The following is a 19,981-nucleotide window of genomic DNA, read 5'->3' on the forward strand; positions in this document are numbered from 1 at the left end:
TCAAGCGTAATAAACTGTATGATTTTGTCGTCAATTGCTGTCGCCCTTGGGTCTTTTCGGTCATACTTTTGCTTTCTTTGATATGCTTCCTCGATAGTTAGCGGCTCCGTAGCTTTACGTGTGCCACCGTTGCCTCCGATACTTTTAGCGTTAGCAGAACAGGCAGCCTCATATTGAGTCCATAAATCTCCACGATGGCGAAATTTAAGGTGACTTATCAGATTTGTTGTGTTAAAGCTCGTCGCCTTTTTCCCTCCCCGTGAAACTTTTGCAGAGGATACATTGCAAACTGCCAATGGAATGTTTTCCCGAGACACGGTAAAGAAAGCCCAAATGGACGACGCCATTTTCTCTGTTTTCTAAACACACCACTCTGCGCAGCAAATTTACATCACAAATACCCAACAGCACAGTCAGAGAAGGGAGGTGTTGAGGAATACCAGGCGCACAGCACTCAGATCAACAGCGAAACGGGGATGAAGAGTCTTTTTTATTATCAGCGAATTTTTTTAATTATCGGAATTATCTGCGTGACGTCACAAAGGCTATTACTGGCCGATAACTATCGGCCACCGATAGTTATTGTGCATCCCTAATTGTAGTCTGTCTCCTGCCGAAACTCCTATGACAAAAATCAATTTGCTGTAATTCTGAATTTTTTTTTTTCTTTCAGCAAATAAGGAGATGAACATTCCTAAGATAGACTGGGAGGAGAGTGGGGAAGTCCCAGAACCAGACCTTGGAGTAAATGTTCCTCAGCTGGCGAGCCCTCTCACTCATGGAGACCAATTGAAGACAATGAAGTGCCTCATTGACCCTATGCAGCTATTAGAGTCCAATGCTGTTGACATTTATCTAACTACTGTGCAGTATGTTGAAAGTTTGCTGGACTAATGTTAAGAGGTCACAATTACACGTGTCACATTGCCAGTGTGATGGACAGCATTTTGTTTGTGCCTTGAAGACAATTCAAACAGATAATATAACTTCACTAACACCAATATTGTTGGTGGAACAATTGCTGAAGGAAGGAACAAATCTGAAATATTGTACTAAAAAGAGAACCAATTTAAACAGAACTGAGTTGCATAGGATTAAATTAGGTCAAAGCCACTCTCCACCGATCTGAGACAAATCATAAAATCAGACTGTAAGACCCCTGACACACATAGGCTGATTGAGGCTGAATGGCGTCGGAATGACATATCGACCCACAGTCCGGAAGTGTTGATGCGGTCTGTTAGAATTTTTTTTGGAGGACATCCCACAAATGTTAGTATTTACACACAGTTACTGAAATGTATGCCACAACTTTACAACTGCTCAATATTGTATTTTGCTAGAATACTACAACCCCAATTCCACTGAAGCTGGGACGTTGTATAAAATGTAAATAAAAACAGAATACGATTTTCAAATGCTCTTCAACATATATTCAATTGAATATGCCACAAAGACAAGATATTTAAGGTTCAAACTGATAAACTTTGTTTTTGTGCAAATACTTGCTCATTTTGAAATGGAACACACTGCAACACATTTCAGAAAAGCTGGGACAGTGGTATGTTTACCACTAACACTGAATCCTAACATTTCTGCTAACATCTGTTTGGTCCCACCATTATTAGCATTCTTTGTGTAGGACACTAATTGTTGAAGCTTTGTAGGTTCTTTCCCATTCTTCAGTTGTTCAACAGTCCGGGGTCTCTGTTGTCGATTTTGTGCTTCATAATGTGCCACACATTTTCAGTGGGCAACAGGTCTGGACTGCAGGCAGGCCACTCTAGTACCTGCACTCTTTTACTACGAAGCCACACTGTTGTAACATGTGCAGAATGTGGCTTGGCATTTTCTTGCTGAAATAAGCAGGGACGTCCCTGAAAAAGACAATGCTTGGATGGCAGCATGTGTTGCTCCAAAACCCGGATGTACCTTTCAGCATTGATGGTGCCATCACAGATGTGTAAGTTGCCCATGACATGGGCAACTTACACACCCCGTACCATCACAGATGCTGGCTTTTGAACTTTGTGCTGGTAACAATCTGGATGGTCTTTTTCCTCCTTTGTCCGGAGGACACGACGTCCGTGATTTCCAAAAACAGTTTGAAATGTGGACGCCTAACCCTACTCCCACCCCCACCGCTAACCATAACCTAATCTTACTCCTTCCCCCACCCTAACCATAACCACCCCGACCCCCCCCCCCCCCCGCTTTTAATTTCGTGTAGCCATCATGGAATGAATGAGAATGAATTCGTGCTGACGTGATGAAAATGAGGCGCTTTTCGTCACAATGTCACAAACCAATAGATTAATGTATATTTCGTGCTGCTGAAGCACGACTTGCTTTGAGACCAGGTTGTGATGTATGGCTTTCGCTTTGCATGGTAGAGTTTTAACTTCCACTTGTAAATGTAGCCACGAACTGTGTTAACTGACAATGGTTTTCTGAAGTGTTCCTGAGCCCACGCGGTAAGATCCTTTACACAATGATGTCAGTTTTTAATGCAGTGCCGCCTGAGGGATCGAAGGTCACGGGCGTTCAGTATTATTTTTCGGCCTTGCCGCTTACGTGTAGAAAGTTCTCCAGATTCTCTGAATATTCTGATTATATTATGGACTGTAAATGATGGAATCCCTAAATTCCTTGCAATTGAACGTTGAAAACATTGTTCTTAAACTGCTGGACTATTTTTTCAAGCAGTTGTTCACAAAGTGGTGATCCTCACCCCATCTTTGCTTGTGAGACTTTTGGGGATGATCCTTTATACCCAATCATAACATTCACCTGTTTCCAATTAACCTGTTCACGTGTGGAATGTTCCAAACAGGTGTTCTTTGAGCATTCATCAACTTTCCCAGCTTTTTTGAAATGTGTTGCAGGCATCCATTTCAAAATGAACAAATATTTGCAGTTTGAACATGAAATATCTTGTCTTTGTGGTGAATATATGTTGAAGAGGATTTCAAATCATTGTATTCTGTTTTATTTACATTTCACACAACATCCCAACTTCATTGGAATTGGGGTTGTAGGTCAGGGTATGTTCTGAAGGCTTTGGATTCCACAATAAGAAATTCAAGCAAGTGTGGTGAAGTGGACGAGTTACTTTAATCACGAGACAATTGAAAATCATGAATAAACAGGCTGGACAGAAGGTTGGACTTCTGACACCACCCTGGTAATTTCACCCAGGAAACTGCAGTTAAAACAACTTCAACTCAAGACACACAGGTTTGTTGCAAAGAGAGAGACAGAGTAGGTGGTTCCAAAATATAAAGGAGTTTATTAACATTAAAACCAATTAAACTAACAATTTATTAATCTTAATTAAAAAAGAAGAAACAAAGGAATTCCCAGTGGATGGCACAGACATCAGTTCCTTCGAAGGACCACTTGATGTCACCACAGCACCACACAAGCCGTTCACTGACAAAGCCTCACAGCTGACGTCAGAGCAAGGCAGCAGTGACTTCCTACCACGTCTTGAGCTATTATCACCATTGCAGTCTGGTCTGTCAGCCCCAAATGACACAGCACCCAGTCAAAGGATCACCACGGCAACAGAGCATCACACAGCCTGCTGTCACCAAACACACAGCAGTGTGCCACCAGTGACATTCCTGCAAAGGTATCTGTACAACAAAGCCATTCACCTGAACACTCAACAACACACACATCACCGATCCGCTGTGGCCAGCACCTACCTGTCCTCACAGGAACACAGAAGTAAACACATCCAAACACCTGCAGTCGATCTACAGTGACCGAGAGAGAAAAAAGCGCACTCCGCCTTCTTTTATACAAACGCTCTCCTACACCAACTGGCTAAACTCAACCCACCAGCTGAAAATCATTAAGGTCATCCATCGTGCTACACAAGGAATCAGTAAACAGAAGTTGTAGACAGAATATTTTTATAGTTCAGTCAAGGTGCCCACGAGAGGAGGGCAGATCGATCCTAATATCAATAATATCAATACCAACGCTGGTATTAATATTGAAAGATCCTCGTGTAAAAAGATCGATACTCAAGCTTTTTCTCTCCTGCACACACTGACTGCTGCGCACGCAGATTCATCAAAGTCTACTCTCTGTAAAAGCAGCGCTGCGCTGTGTCACACAACATGGAGCAGTGCACCCTTGTATTGTGGTTTGTCAGCCCTCTACCTCAGGAGATTTTGTTTTAAATTGTGTTGAGTGATATTTTTTTAAACAAAAATGTTGATTGTGATAATAAAGTATTTTGTTGTCACGTACAATTTACAAGGGAATGGTGGCATTGGAAAATTATGCAGAATTGTAAGAAAGTGGCTTCGTGTCCAGCTCCTATTGTACAGGAACCAAAAAAGAACGTTTTTTTTTTTCCATTGTTGGATGCAGCTCTAAGATACCGGCCAGAGTAGCCCTCTCCATCAAGCAGTCTCCTTTGGCCACTGCCTGCTTAATCAAAAACAGATGCCAGTGTAATAAGACTAGTGGAGAAGTGGAGAAGTACAACCACAATTCCACTACCAATCTAGAGCCTGGGGATATTTGGACAAAGACAATAAAGTTTATCAGTTTGAACATTAAATATCTTGTTTTTGTGGTGTATTCACCTGAATATAGGTTGAAGAGGATTTGCAAATCATTATATTCTGTTTTTATTTACATTTCACACAAAGTCCCAACTTCATTGGAATTGGGGTTGTAAGTAAATAAGTAAACTTTATTTATATACCACCTTTCACAGATACCGATCACAAAGTGCTTTACAGAGTGCAGTAAAATAGATACAAACAAAAGCATAGAATATAACAAAGTTATAACAGCAAAATAAAGACAAAAAAGTAGAGCCACTAATTAAAAGCTTGTCTAAATAAAAGTGTTTTAAGCTGCTTTTTAAAGGAATCAACAGAGATACGGGGGCAGAGCGTTCCACAGCCTGGGGGCTACTGTTTCAACGACAGGTCCCCCCGTGTTTTAAACAGGGTCCTAGGGACCTTCAGAAGGTTCTGGCTCGAGGACCAGAGAGAGCGGCCAGAAGAATAGGGGGTTAACAGGTCTGTGATGTATTGGGGAGCCATTCCATTAAAAGCTCTAAAAGTCAAGACTAAAATTTTAAAATCAATTCTGAACTTCACAGTTAGCCAATGTAAAGAAGATAAAACCGGTGTGATGTGTGCCCTTCTGTTAGTTCCTGTTAAAAGCCTCGCTGCAGCATTCTGGAACTACTGGAGATGAATGACTGCAGATTTGTTAAAACAAGCAAAAAGAGTTACAATAATCTAAACAAGAGGAAATAAAAACATGAATGATCATCTCCAGATCAGGCATGGATAATATTACTCTCAATTTAGAAATATTTCTGAGAACTGTAGGAATTTTAACACTGGTGATTTTACTGTGTATTATTATCATTTGTTTTATTTTTTTTATGTTATTGCTGACAAAATAACACGTTAATTTATATGAATTAATTATAACACCTATAAAAGTGTTTCTTTTTTAAAAATCGTGATTAATCGCACTTTGCTCTGATTTGTTTACAACCCCTGGCAATAATTATGGATTCACCGCCTCGGAGGATGTTCATTCAGTTGTTTAATTAAGTAGAAAAAAGCAGATCACAGACATGACACAAAACTAAAGTCATTTCAAATGGCAACTTTCTGGCTTTAAGAAACACTATAAGAAATCAAGAAAAAAAATTGTGGCAGTCAGTAACGGTTACTTTTTAGACCAAGCAGAGGGAAAAAAATATGGACTCACTCAATTCTGAGGAATAAATTTTGGAATCACCCTGTAAATGTTTATCCCCAAAACTAACACCTGCATCAAATCAGATCTGCTCGTTAGTCTGCATCTAAAAAGGAGTGATCACACCTTGGAGAGCTGTTGCACCAAGTGGACTGACATGAATCATGGCTCCAACACGAGACATGTCAATTGAAACAAAGGAGAGAATTATCAAACTCTTAAAAGAGGGTAAATCATCACGCAATGTTGCAAAAGATGTTGGTTGTTCACAGTCAGCTGTGTCTAAACTCTGGACCTAATACAAACAACAGGGGGAAGGTTGTTAAAGGCAAACATACTGGTAGACCAAGGAAGACATCAAAGCGTCAAGACAGAAAACTTAAAGCAATATGTCTCAAAAATCGAAAATGCACAACAAAACAAATGAGGAACGAATGGGAGGAAACTGGAGTCAACATCTCTGACCAAACTGTAAGAAACCGCCTAAAGGAGATGGGATTTACATACAGAAAAGCTAAACGAAAGCCATCATTAACACCTAAACAGAAAAAAACAAGGTTACAATGGGCTAAGGAAAAGCAATCGTGGACTGTGGATGACTGGATGAAAGTCATATTCAGTGATGAATCTCGAATCTGCATTGGGCAAGGTGATGATGCTGGAACTTTTGTTTGGTGCCGTTCCAATGAGATTTATAAAGATGACTGCCTGAAGAGAATATGTAAATTTCCACAGTCATTAATGATATGGGCCTGCATGTCAGGTAAAGGCACTGGGGAGATGGCTGTCATTACATCATCAATAAATGCACAAGTTTACGTTGATATTTTGGACACTTTTCTTATCCCATCAATTGAAAGGATGTTTGGGGATGATGAAATCATTTTTCAAGATGATAATGCATCTTGCCATAGAGCAAAAACTGTGAAAACATTCCTTTCAAAAAGACATAGGGTCAATGTCATGGCCTGCAAATAATCCAGATCTTAATCCAATTGAAAATCTTTGGTGGAAGTTGAAGAAAATGCTCCATGACTCCAACCTGCAAAGCTGATCTGGCAACAGCAATCAGAGAAAGTTGGAGCCAGATTGATGAAGTGTACTGTTTGTCACTCATTAAGTCCATGCCTCAGAGACTGCAAGCTGTTATAAAAGCCAGAGGTGGTGCAACAAAATACTAGTGATGTGTTGGAGCGTTCTTTTGTTTTTCATGACTCCATAATTTTTTCCTCAGAATTGAGTGATTCCATATTTTTTTCCCTCTGCTTGGTCTAAAAAAGTAACCATTACTGACTGCCACAATTTTTTTTTCCTGATTTCTTATAGTGTTTCTTAAAGCCAGAAAGTTGCCATTTGAAATGACTTTAGTTTTGTGTCATGTCTGTGATCTGCTTTTTTTCTACAAAATTAAACAACTGAATGAACATCCTCCGAGGCCGGTGATTCCATAATTTTTGCCAGGGGTTGTAGATATCACTAACTTCTCACTGACTGGGTTAGGTGTCTGTGCCTTTGGACACATTTTGGAGGGTTTAAACAAGAACACCATATCAGAAGTATTTAAGTTATAACGTGATATTTATCATGTTATAACATGATACTTATCACGTTATTTCGTGATATGAAATTATCACGTTATTCCGAGATAAGAAACTATCATGTTATTTCATGATATGCAACTATCACGTTATTCCGAGATATGCAACTATCACATTATTCTGAGATAAGAAATTATCACGTTATTCTGAGATATGCAACTATCACGTTATTTTGTGTTAAGCATTTATCATGTTATTTCATGATATACTCAACAAAAATATAAACGCAACACTTTTGGTTTTGCTCCCATTTTGTATGAGATGAACTCAAAGATCTAAAACTTTTTCCACATACACAATATCACCATTTCCCTCAAATATTGTTCACAAACCAGTCTAAATCTGTGACAGTGAGCACTTCTCCTTTGCTGAGATAATCCATCCCACCTCACAGGTGTGCCATATCAAGATGCTGATTAGACACCATGATTAGTGCACAGGTGTGCCTTAGACTGTCCACAATAAAAGGCCACTCTGAAAGGTGCAGTTTTGTTTTATTGGGGGGGATACCAGTCAGTATCTGGTGTGACCACCATTTGCCTCATGCAGTGCAACACATCTCCTTCGCATAGAGTTGATCAGGTTGTCAATTGTGGCCTGTGGAATGTTGGTCCACTCCTCTTCAAAGGCTGTGCGAAGTTGCTGGATATTGGCAGGAACTGGTACACACTGTCCTATACGCCGGTCCAGAGCATCCCAAACATGCTCAATGGGTGACATGTCCAGTGAGTATGCCGGCCATGCAAGAACTGGGACATTTTCAGCTTCCAAGAATTGTGTACAGATCCTTGCAACATGGGGCCGTGCATTATCCTGCTGCAACATGAGGTGATGTTCTTGGATGTATGGCACAACAATGGGCCTCAGGATCTCGTCACGGTATCTCTGTGCATTCAAAATGCCATCAATAAAATGCACCTGTGTTCTTCGTCCATAACAGATGCCTGCCCATACCATAACCCCACCGCCACCATGGGCCACTCGATCCACAACACTGACATCAGAAAACCGCTCACCCACACGACGCCACACACGCTGTCTGCCATCTGCCCTGAACGGTGTGAACCGGGATTCATCCGTGAAGAGAACACCTCTCCAACGTACCAAACGCCAGCGAATGTGAGCATTTTCCCACTCAAGTCGGTTATGACGACGAACTGGAGTCAGGTCGAGACCCCGATGAGGGCGACGAGCATGCAGATGAGCTTCCCTGAGACGGTTTCTGACAGTTTGTGCAGAAATTCTTTGGTTATGAAACGCCTTTGGAGACGGCTTATGGTAGAGAAATGAACATTCAATACACGAGCAACAGCTCTGGTTGACATTCCTGCTATCAGCATGCCAATTGCACGCTCCCTCAAATCTTGCGACATCTGTGGCATTGTGCTGTGTGATAAAACTGCACCTTTCAGAGTGGCCTTTTATTATGGGCAGTCTAAGGCACACCTGTGCACTAATCATGGTGTCTAATCAGCATCTTGATATGGCACACCTGTGAGGTGGGATGGATTATCTCAGCAAAGGAGAAGTGCTCACTATCACAGATTTACACTGGTTTGTGAACAATATTTGAGGGAAATGGTGATATTGTGTATGTGGAAAAAGTTTTAGATCTTTGAGTTCATCTCATACAAAATGGGAGCAAAACCAAAAGTGTTGCATTTATATTTTTGTTGAGTGTATGTAGGCTATTCAGGTAATTCAGCGCTTCAACACTTCCCAGGTTCAGTCAAGGAACATGGCTCGTCTGTGAGGTAGGGGGATTTAAGGATCAATAAAAAGCATGAGCCAATACTTTTGCTATTTGTTTTCACTATAATCTGCGGAAGCTGGCAGAAGTCCTTGAAGCGCGGAGAATGGAAGCAGCCAAAGACCCTCCTTCAGGGTATACAAGAGCTGCCCGATGGTACTGAAGCTCCTTTGGAGGCTGATGAGAGCTGCCTGGAAGACCAAAGCCGTCCCATCTGAGTGGACCAGGGCAATAACTACCTTCATCCCAAAAGAACCGGATTCCCGTAACATCAACCAGTTCAGAGGAATTGCCCTACTGAACGTGGAAGGGAAGATTTTCTTCTCAGTGGTGGCGAAGAGAGTGACCAGCTATCTCCTAGAAAACAACTACATTGACACCAGCTGTCAAAAGGCAGGCATTCCAGGTTTCCCAGGCTGTGTGGAGCGCTCAACCATGATTTGGAACCAGATTCAGTCAGCCAAGCGTGAGAAGTCAGACCTGCATGTTGTCTGGCTGGATCTGGAAAATGCCTATGGTTCGGTCCCTCACCAGCTCATCACTTTTGCCTTGGAGTTCTTCTACATCCCAACCTGCATCCAGAAGTGGGGAATCCAACTACTTCAATAGTTTGCAAGTTTGCTATGCCACACAGGACACTACCACCAACTGGCAACAGCTTGAGGAAGGCATCGCAATGGGCTGCTCAATCTCTCCCATCATCTTTACGGCAGCCTTCGAGGTGATTCTGATTGGCAGTAGGCAAATGGGGCGAGGGATAAGAACGTGGTCAGGACAACGGCTACCAGCCCTGTGGAGTTACATGGACGACGTAACAAGCCTACTGCAAACAGCGCCATGTACTGCCAGACTCTTAAGGAGGTTCGAAGGCGAGAATGAGGATCAAGCCATCAAAGTCCCGTAGTCTGTCGATCCGTAAGGGAGCCAGGAATGATCTCATCTCTTTCACAGTGGATGGAGGAAAGATTCCATTGTTGGCTGATCAACCAGTCCAAAGCCTGGGAAGGCTGTATACGGCGGAGCTGTCTGATACTCATATGCCTGCCACCATCATGTAGCAGCTTACGGATGGGCTGGAGAGGATCGACAAGTGCCACCTCCCAGGGAAGCTTAAAGTCTGGTGCTATCAGTTCACCCTTTATCAGCGCCTGATGTGGCCCCTGAAGCTGTGTGAGATCACCTCATCCACAGTATTGAAGATGGATGCTAAAGCCAATAGCTTCATACGCAAGTGGCTTGGACTACCTTGAAGCCTTTCCAACATTGGCCTGTTTGGGAAGACCACTCTGCAGCTGCCACTGAAGTCTATTAACCTAGGCTACAGACAAGAGAAGGCCAGGCTTGTGCTAGAGATAAGAGACTCAACTGACCCGTTTGTAAGAAACACCAAGGCACCAGTGCGAACAGGACACAAGTGGAAGGCACAGGAGGCTGTTGACCAGGCCATTAGCAGGCTCAAGCACAAAGAAGTGGTGGGCAGGATACAGTTAGGGAGAGCAGGCTTGGGGTGGGGAACAGCCCCCAAGTTTTGGTCCAAGACTACAAGAAAGGAGAGGAAAGAGTTGGTGATTGAGGAGGTGGTCAGGCACGAGGAGGAGCAATACAAGATCAAGGCGCTCAGCCAGCCAAAGCAAGGGCGATGGACAACTTGGGAATGAGTCATCAGCAGGACCATCAAGTGGTCCGACTTGTGGAAGATGCCTCAAGCAACGTATGACACCCTCCCCAGCCCAAGCAATGTGAGCTAGTGGTACGGTTCAGAGGAAAGCTGCCAGCTCTGTAACCAAACCCAAGCCTACAACATATCCTGTCTAGTTGCAAGACAGCTCTGGCGCAGGGTAGGTATAGGTGGTGGCACGATCTGGTTCTGCGGAAGCTGGCAGAAGTCCTTGAAGCGTGGAGAATGGAAGCAGCCAAAGACCCTCCTTCTAAGACTCAGACGTTCATCAGCTTTGTTAGACAAGGGGCCGGAGCTCAGACCATCAGCCAGAGGGAAAGATCACTGCTAACACCTGGATGCAACTGGAACTTAAGGGTGGATCTTGATCGGCAGCTCAAGTTCCCCCCAGAGATTACCACCACCTCCCTGAGGCCAGACGTCATCCTGTGGTCCTCTGATGTCAAGACAGTGATCCTGGCAGAGCTAACTGTCCCTTGGGAGGGAGGAATGGAGGCTGCCTGTGAAAGGAAGAGAGACAAATACATCGACCTGGTAGCCGAGTGCCGGGAAGCTGGATGGTCCACAACTATCTACCCTGTGGAGGTTGGCTGCAGGGGGGTCATTGGAACATCCATCCAACACCTCCTCAGGAAGATTGGAGTGTCTGGAACAAGGCTGAAGAGGGCATCTAGGGACTTGGCAGAAGAAGCGGAAAGTGCCAGCTTCTGGTTGTGGTTGCGTAGGAAGTACAGGTCATGGGGGAAAGAGGGGTCCTAGGGGTGACTGCAGGGGGCGGCAGGGAGACGTCCCTGCCGTTGCTCCACCACCGTGAGATGTTCCGGGATTAATGGAGCGAAACATCAATGAAGGGTGGCTCCTGGCTGATGACCCTGCAGTTACCCCGTTGGCACCGGCGGAGGTGCGTCAGGCGGAAACGCCATGCAGGTAGAGCTTACCTGTGCTTCCATCTAGAGTAAAAAAAAAAAGCAAACAGCCTCAGATAAGTAGTGCCCTTTACTGGTATTCTAGCACCCTCTAGTGGCAGAATAGCAGAACAGGTATATGGCTGTGTATCAAAGTAAAACCATAGTTTTCACGTTATAACGTAAAAATACCATGAAATAACGTGATAAATGTTTATCACAAAATAACATGATAATTTCATAATTCGAAATAACGTGATAATTTCATATTATGAAATAACGTGATAGATTCATATCTCGGAATAACGTGATAATTTCTTATCACGAAATAACATGATAATTTCACGATAAAACGTGAAAATACCATATCATGAAATAACATGATAGCTGTGCATCATGAAATAACGTGATAGATATCACGTTATAATGTAATAAATATCATGTTATAACATGAAACCTTTCACATTATTACATGTTACTGAGTCAAATTATATTTACATGGCTGGCAGCTCCACGTCGCCGTATTATAACGTAAAAATACCATGAAATAACGTGATAAATGTTTATCACAAAATTACATGATAATTTCATAATTCGAAATAACGTGATAATTTCATATTATGAAATAACGTGATAGATTCATATCTCGGAATAACATGATAATTTCTTATCACGAAATAACATGATAATTTCACGATAAAACGTGAAAATACCATATCATGAAATAACATGATAGTTGTGCATCACGAAATAACGTGATAGATATCACGTTATAACGTAATAAATATCACGTTATAACATGAAACCTTTCACGTTATTACGTGTTACTGAGTCAAATTATATTTATATGGCTGGCAGCTCCACGTCGCCGTAGTAGACAGTTGTTCATTATTCAGACAGTAGTTTGCGATGATACGGTGACGTGGAGCTGCCAGCCATATAAATATAATTTGACTCAGTAACATGTAATAATGTGAAAAGTTTCATGTTATAACGTGATATTTATTACGTTATAACGTGATATCTATCACGTTATTTTGTGATGCACAACTATCATGTTATTTCATGATATGGTATTTTCACATTTTACCGTGAAATTATCATGTTATTTCGTGATAAGAAATTATCACGTTATTCCGAGATATGAATCTATCACGTTATTTCATAATATGAAATTATCATGTTATTTGGAATTATGAAATTATCATGTTATTTTGTGATAAACATTTATCACGTTATTTCATGGTATTTTTACGTTATAACGTGGAAACATCAATATGATTTTACTTTGATACACAGCCAATATACCTGTTCTGCTATTCTGCCACTAGAGGGCGCTAGAATACCAGTAAAGGGCGCTACTTATCTAAGGCTGTTTGCTTTTTTTTTTTTTTTTTTTATCTCTGATTCAAGCGAAAACAAATAGCAAAAGTATTGGCTCATGCTTTTTATTGATCCTTAAATCCCCCTACATCACAGATGAGCCATGTTCCTTGACTGAACCTGGGAAGTGTTGAAGCGCTGAATAGCCTACATATCATGAAATAACACGATAAATGCTTAACACGAAATAACATGATAGTTGCATATCTCAGAATAATGTGATAATTTCTTATCTCAGAATAATGTGATAGTTGCATATCTCGGAATAACGTGATAGTTGCATATCATGAAATAACATGATAGTTTCTTATCTCAGAATAACGTGATAATTTCTTATCTCAGAATAACGTGATAGTTGCATATCTCGGAATAACGTGATAGTTGCATATCATGAAATAACATGATAGTTTCTTATCTCGGAATAACGTGATAATTTCATATCACGAAATAACGTGATAATTTCTTGTTATAACGTGGTAATTTCTCGTTATAACGTGAAAATACCGCATCATGAAATAACATGATAATTTCATATCACGTTATAACATGATAAATATCACGTTATAACATGAAACTTTTCACGTAATTACATGATACTGAGCCAAATATATATTAGGGCTTGGCAGCTCAGAGCTTCCGTACCGTATATTCCAGCAAAACAAAATGTAAGATTTTTTTTGGTTTGGTCTCATTACAGAAACAAAATATTCATAAATATCACAACACAGACATATTTCAATCACTGAAAAGGAGAACAAAATTGTATTTTCTAAAATTGCAGCAATCCATTAGTAAATTCATCTGTTTTAGTCTTTTAAACTAAATTAGTAATTTTATAAAGGTTAAGAAGTTGCACATTTTATTCATATGTATGAATAAAATTTCGATTTTTTTACAGGCTGATTTAGGCAGATATCAGTGAAATCAAACATTCTCTTTCATCCAGGAGGATTAAACTCGTCTGACTGACCTAGAGTGCCTTGATAGAGAGAGTGGCGACTAGACGAGTCGAAAAAAAATCAGTCACGTGACTCCTGGTGCCATTTAGGGTTCAAAATAGCGTGCGCTGTTAATCTATCTGCATGTAAATCCAGCTATTTTTTTTTATTTATTTGCTGAAAATGCCGGGTTGCTGTGCATTTGGAGGCACAAATAGACACAACAAGGGCTTCAGATGTAGAGATTCCCTTCAGATCTGAAAAGAAGCAAAATTTGGGAAAATAAAGTCAGGTGTGTGGGATGGAAGCGACTTCATCGTCAAAGTTTTGAGTGGTAAATTATTGTTCAGTCCCACGTACAGTAAAACTCACCTAAACCGTCATCATATAAACCAGATATTTGCAGTCACCTGACAAAAAAAGCCCCAAAGTTTTTGTATTGTTTTCCATGTAATAAACATCATATATAACAGATTTTGTACAACAGATTTTCACTCACATCGGATAAACTGTCCCGTCCAATCGCAATGTATTTCCATTTCAAACCCCTCCCATGTGGGACCGGAGTCATTTCTGTCCCGACCGTTTATTTTTTTTCACACCGTGCTCAGACTTTGAGCCACAGCCTGACGTGCACCTGTTAAATTAGACGTTGGAAAAGGCTGATTTGACACTTTGCTGCTTTCACTGCTTCATCTGCCATCATTATAGAAGTTTTTACAATGCACGCACTGATTACATTTTGATAATGGATCAAATACATTTGGCAGAAAAAAAATGTTAAATTTTGACTCAGTCATTAAATGAGATGCACATCCTGATTCAGGATTCTCCATAGACGTTTGGTGCCTCCTGACTTTAACTAATCCTTTGTTACAGTTTGGATCGGAGTGAAATGGAGAACCCAAGTGCTGGGAGCAGAAACGAGAGTGGAGAGGATCAGAACACTGGTTTATTTACAAAGGAATGTGTATAAATGATGTGGATGGGTCTGCAGCCTTGCAGAGTGGAGACAGGGCCAGCACGGCGGTGGAACCAGGGTAACACAGTCCGGACGGCATTGGTACCAAAGCTCTCGCTTTAGTGGATGTAATGCAATCCGGGAGCCAGGTGGCCGCCTGCAAGCTGTCGACGTGGAATTTGGAGAAGATACACAGGTGAGGGGTTGCTGAGCACACGAATCTTGTACAGTTCCAGAAGTAATACAAGTTCACAGTCAGGTCTGTGAGAAACAGTCAATATCGTAGCAGAATCCCAAATACTGGAACGAGCTGAAAGCTAGAAAAGACAGACAAAAATGCTGAGCTTGGAAACTCAGACTAGCTACAGGAAAAGTAGCGGCATGCAACTAATGAGTGTAGGAGCTCAGAACAATCACTGCGTAGGAATGCACAGAGAGGCTAGACATCATGGAAGGTACGCGAGTTTCTGGCGACAATGAAGTGAAGGGCCGGGGTTTATATGCAGAGACTGATGTGATGAGAAGCAGGTGTGTCAATCAGCTTGATGCGCGTCACCTGTGCAGAGGAGAGAGAGACAGGAGCAGCAGCAGGAACAGGCAGCCCACACCATCCTTTTCATACATATCGCTCACATTGGATAAGATGTCCCATCCGATCGCAGTGTATTTCCATTAAAAACCTGAGCAGTCTGGACGTGCACAGTAACAGAGGTACAAATTTAAAGTTCAGCTCTAACACTTGCCAATTTGAGGAAAGTGGGACCGGAGTCATTTCTGTGATTAAAAGCCCAACTTAATTTTTTTCAGACTGTGTTCAGATTGGGACCTGAAGCCTGTCGTGCACCTGTTAAATCAGACACAAACGGCTGTGATTTGACACTTTTCTGCTTTTAAACCTTTATCTGCCATCATGTTTTAATAGTTTTTACAGTGCACACTGATTAAAAATGGATCAGAAAACTCCACAACTTTAGTCAGAAAAAGAAACTGTACAGTTTACCTTTGATTTGGAGGTGATGATTGTAGAAATTAAAGCTTGTTGAGGGTCAAATTAGTCCAGAATAAAGTATAATCCAGAGACAAAACTGTCACACATCATTGTACGACACAGAGTTACAGAGCAGCAGCTACATAAATTTATTTAAATGAATTAAATAAATCATCATAAATTGTAAATTTATGTAAATTTGATAGCTTAACTATTTTTATATTAATTTTGATATCACCTGTATCGGGATGTGTTGCTGTATGTGGTTAAATGATTTTTAAAAAATGCTGAAAACATTAACGGTTTATTCAATAGTTCAGCACAGTTGGAATCAAAATGGCGCCATGTTCTGAGTTGAAGCCAATCTCTCTATCAAGGCAACGTAGACTGACCAAATCCCCTTCAAACACGGAAGCAAAACATATTAAAGCTCAAAAATAATTTTAAAAAATGGTTAAAAGATACATTTATACACCAGAATGCACCATACAGTAGCTTACATATGTTACATATTTTTTTTATAATCCTACACTATATTCACGCAGCATTTACACCCACTAATCATCACATTAAACATAACCAACAGCAAATATGACCAGACCAGGTATAATCTATATAATTTAAAGCAGTAAATTACATTGGAACAATGTTGTCAATATCAAACCACTCGGCGATAGGTGTGGTGTCTGAAGTGTGACGCTAGAGGGCGCTCACACTGCATAAATGAACTACCGCTTACAGAGCAGTCAGTCGGGCTTCAGAGAGTGAATAAGCTGTAATAAACAGCCAACATAACTCCAGAAATGAACCACTTACACACAGAAATATGTCCAACCGCGAACCAAACAAATGTGACGTCTAATAAAATGGTCCTCTCGCTGATGTCACTTCCGCCTTCTTCTCCAATGTCATGACTCATCTGGAAGTTCCTGGTTTTTAGTGGCACGCAGTTCAAAGTCTGAATATTTATTAATTTCAAAATGTTAGTTAATTTTAGTCTTAAATACTCAAAAAAAAACAAAAAAAAAAAAAAAAAACAAAACAAAACAAAACCCATCACATATTGTGTCACCTACACTTTAAAGCACTTTAAAAATGTTTTAGTCACGATGCTTTTCACCCATTTTAAATCTGTCCATTTTTAAATGGACAGATTTAAAAAAAATAATGGTCTTAGAGCAAATAAGACAATTATTAAAGGGGTCATATAGACGACTTTCCGATGACATCACAGATATCCCACAATTCCACAGCCCACCATATTGTGTGGCTACTTCCTTTGTTTGCTACTTTGTGTGCATCGCCATGATAATGCTGCCGTCGAAGATGGATAAAAATAGTGCGAAGGAAAAACCGAGATATCGTGACACATTGGCTCCAATTAGCAAAACGAGGTATTTGCAGAAAATCGCTGAAATTGACAAAAAGGACCCACACACGATCGCAAAAGAAGAATGGTCCTCAGACGAGGAAGCGCTCCCAGCTATCACCTTCCCAGATGTCGTCAACTATTTGGTCTACGGTGTGAGTGTGTACACGTTGGAGGAAATGAAAGCCTACAAATCACATGATGCACATACATATTTTGCTTGCGGCTGGGTACAGGATACTCATGTAATGATCGTGAACAACAAGTCCGTCCTAATTGCCCGTGTCCGCCATTCACAGAGAACCACTGAACCTGTAGCAGTGGCATGGGTTATAGCTGAAAAAGATGGACTAATCCAAAGTGGACATTGCACATGTATGGCGGGTTTGGGTGAAGTATGTTCACATGTATCAGCTCTGTTGTTTGCTGTGGAAGCAAATGTGAGGATCCGTGATAAACCAACAGTTACCGGTGTTAAATCTTACTGGCTTTTGCCATCAGCTATGAGAAGCGTTGGTTACAAGCCCATCCAGAACATAAATTTCACATCAGCAAAAACAATGAGAAGACAACTGGACACTGCGATTGATTCCGGACAAACGCCAGAACCAATGAAGCAGAGGAAAATGCCTGCAGTAAATGAACCAACAGCAAATGAACTTGCAGAGTTTTACAAAGAGCTCAGATCAACTGGGAATAAACCTGTCCTTTTATCACTGATCCAGGATTTGCCAAACAGTATCGTCCAGCAGCCCTAGATAAAAAGTACCCACAAGTTCTCTCAGAACTATATGACGACTCCTATGAAACTGCCAACAAAGAGACTGTCCTGAACCATTGTTATGAAGTGTTTCAAGGACTGAAAGTCACAGAAGAAGAAGCCAAGAACTGTGAACAAGACACTAGATCTCAAGTAAACAACAAACAGTGGTTTCGATTCCGCACAGGGAGGATAACTGCCTCAAAAATCAAAGCAGCATGCAAGACATCACCTGACACACCATCAATGAGTCTAGTGAAAGACATTTGCTATCCATCATCAAAAAGATTTTCGAATGATGCAACAAGATGGGGATGCCAACATGAAAAACTTGGAAAGGAGCAGTACTTCAAAGAGATGTCTGCGCATCACGAAGGTTTTGGATTGAGAGACAGTGGCCTAAACATAAATCCAAAATTTCCATTCCTTGGAGCATCTCCAGATGGCGTCGGATCATGCCATTGCTGCGGAGACGTCCTTTTGGAGGTTAAATGTCCATATTGCCAGAAACATGAGGCAATTACAGACAAACTTGATTGCATTGAAACAAAAGATGACCAGTTGCGCTTGAAAAGGACACACTCCTATTATTACCAGGTACAGTGTCAACTGCTGTTGTCCAACTGTGAATATTGTGATTTTGTAGTTTGGACAACAAAAGACTTATATACACAGAGAATTTCATTTGACCAAGAGTTTTGTACTAGTATGGTAGCCCAAACTTCACTTTTGTTCCGCAGAGCAATTTTGCCTGAACTGGTTGCAAAATTGTTGTCGAGACCAAAGCGGCTGCTGACATTGATTTCTGTACAGACACCAAAAACCTCAACTCAGGCTGGCATGCCGACAACCGCAACTCAGGCTGGCACCCCAACAACCTCAACTCAGGCTGGCACACCGACAACCGCAACTCAGGCTGGCATCCTGACAACCTCAACTCAGGCTGGCATCCTGACAACCGCAGCTCAGGCTGGCATCCTGACAACCGCAACTCAGGCTGGCATCCCGACAACCTCAACTCAGGCTGGCATCCTGACAACCGCAACTCAGGCTGGCACGCCGACAACCTCAACTCAGCCTGGCATCCCGACAACCGCAAGTCAGCCTGGTGTCCCGACAACCGCAAGTCAGCCTGGCATCCCGACAACCTCAACTCAGGCTGGCATCCCAACAACCTCAACTCAGGCTGGCACGCCGACAGCTGCAACTCAGGCTGGCACGCCGACAACTTCAACTCAGGCCGGCACCCTGAGGACCCCGACACATTCAGTACTGACACCAGTAACAACAAACAACAATTCTCTGAACCCCAATGAAGATGATCTGCTAATATGTGTCTGTCAAACACTTTACAGAGAAACTGATGATGTCATCGGATGTGATGATGAAAACTGTCCATTCAGATGGTTTCATTTTAAATGTGCCAACATCAAGAAAGTGCCAAAGGGGAAATGGTTTTGCAAAGAATGCAAACCAAACAATAAGAAGGCCAGCCGTAAGAAAAGAGGCAGTCTGAAAACTGAAACAAAATATTAGGAAATTTGTTTCAATGAGGAAAAAAACAATTCTCTGATAACAATAATTACATTTAAAGTTAAGGTACATAAATTGAACATACATTTTTCATGCCTGTCGGTTACGTCATTCGCCTGTGGGCAGGCTTTGAGTGAGGAGTGGTCCACCCCTCCCGTTGGAATTCCTTTGTCTGAAAACTTGCTGAGAGACTGGCGCTTTGCTTGATGAAAATTTTTTCAGAACCTGTGAGGCACATCGAAGTGGACACCATTCGAGAAATTCAGCTGGTTTTCGGTGAAAATTTTAACGGCTGATGAGAGATTATGGAGTGTTACTGTCGCTTTAAGGACTTCCCATGGAGTAATGAAAGACGTGCGGATGGATTGGCACG

General features: G+C 41.5%; 1 long non-coding RNA gene across 1 annotated transcript; it reads left to right on the forward strand.

Annotated features, from left to right (window-relative positions):
* Nucleotides 1–283: 283 nt before the first annotated feature.
* Nucleotides 284–14,951, forward strand: LOC117520246. The gene is made up of 3 exons (XR_004563584.1): nucleotides 284–598; nucleotides 11,033–11,034; nucleotides 14,941–14,951. It is a non-coding gene; the product is annotated as an uncharacterized LOC117520246 (long non-coding RNA).
* Nucleotides 14,952–19,981: the final 5,030 nt, after the last annotated feature.

The sequence above is a fragment of the Thalassophryne amazonica genome, chromosome 1 (assembly GCF_902500255.1).
Source record: "Thalassophryne amazonica chromosome 1, fThaAma1.1, whole genome shotgun sequence".
NCBI classification, from domain to species: Eukaryota; Metazoa; Chordata; class Actinopteri; order Batrachoidiformes; family Batrachoididae; genus Thalassophryne; species Thalassophryne amazonica.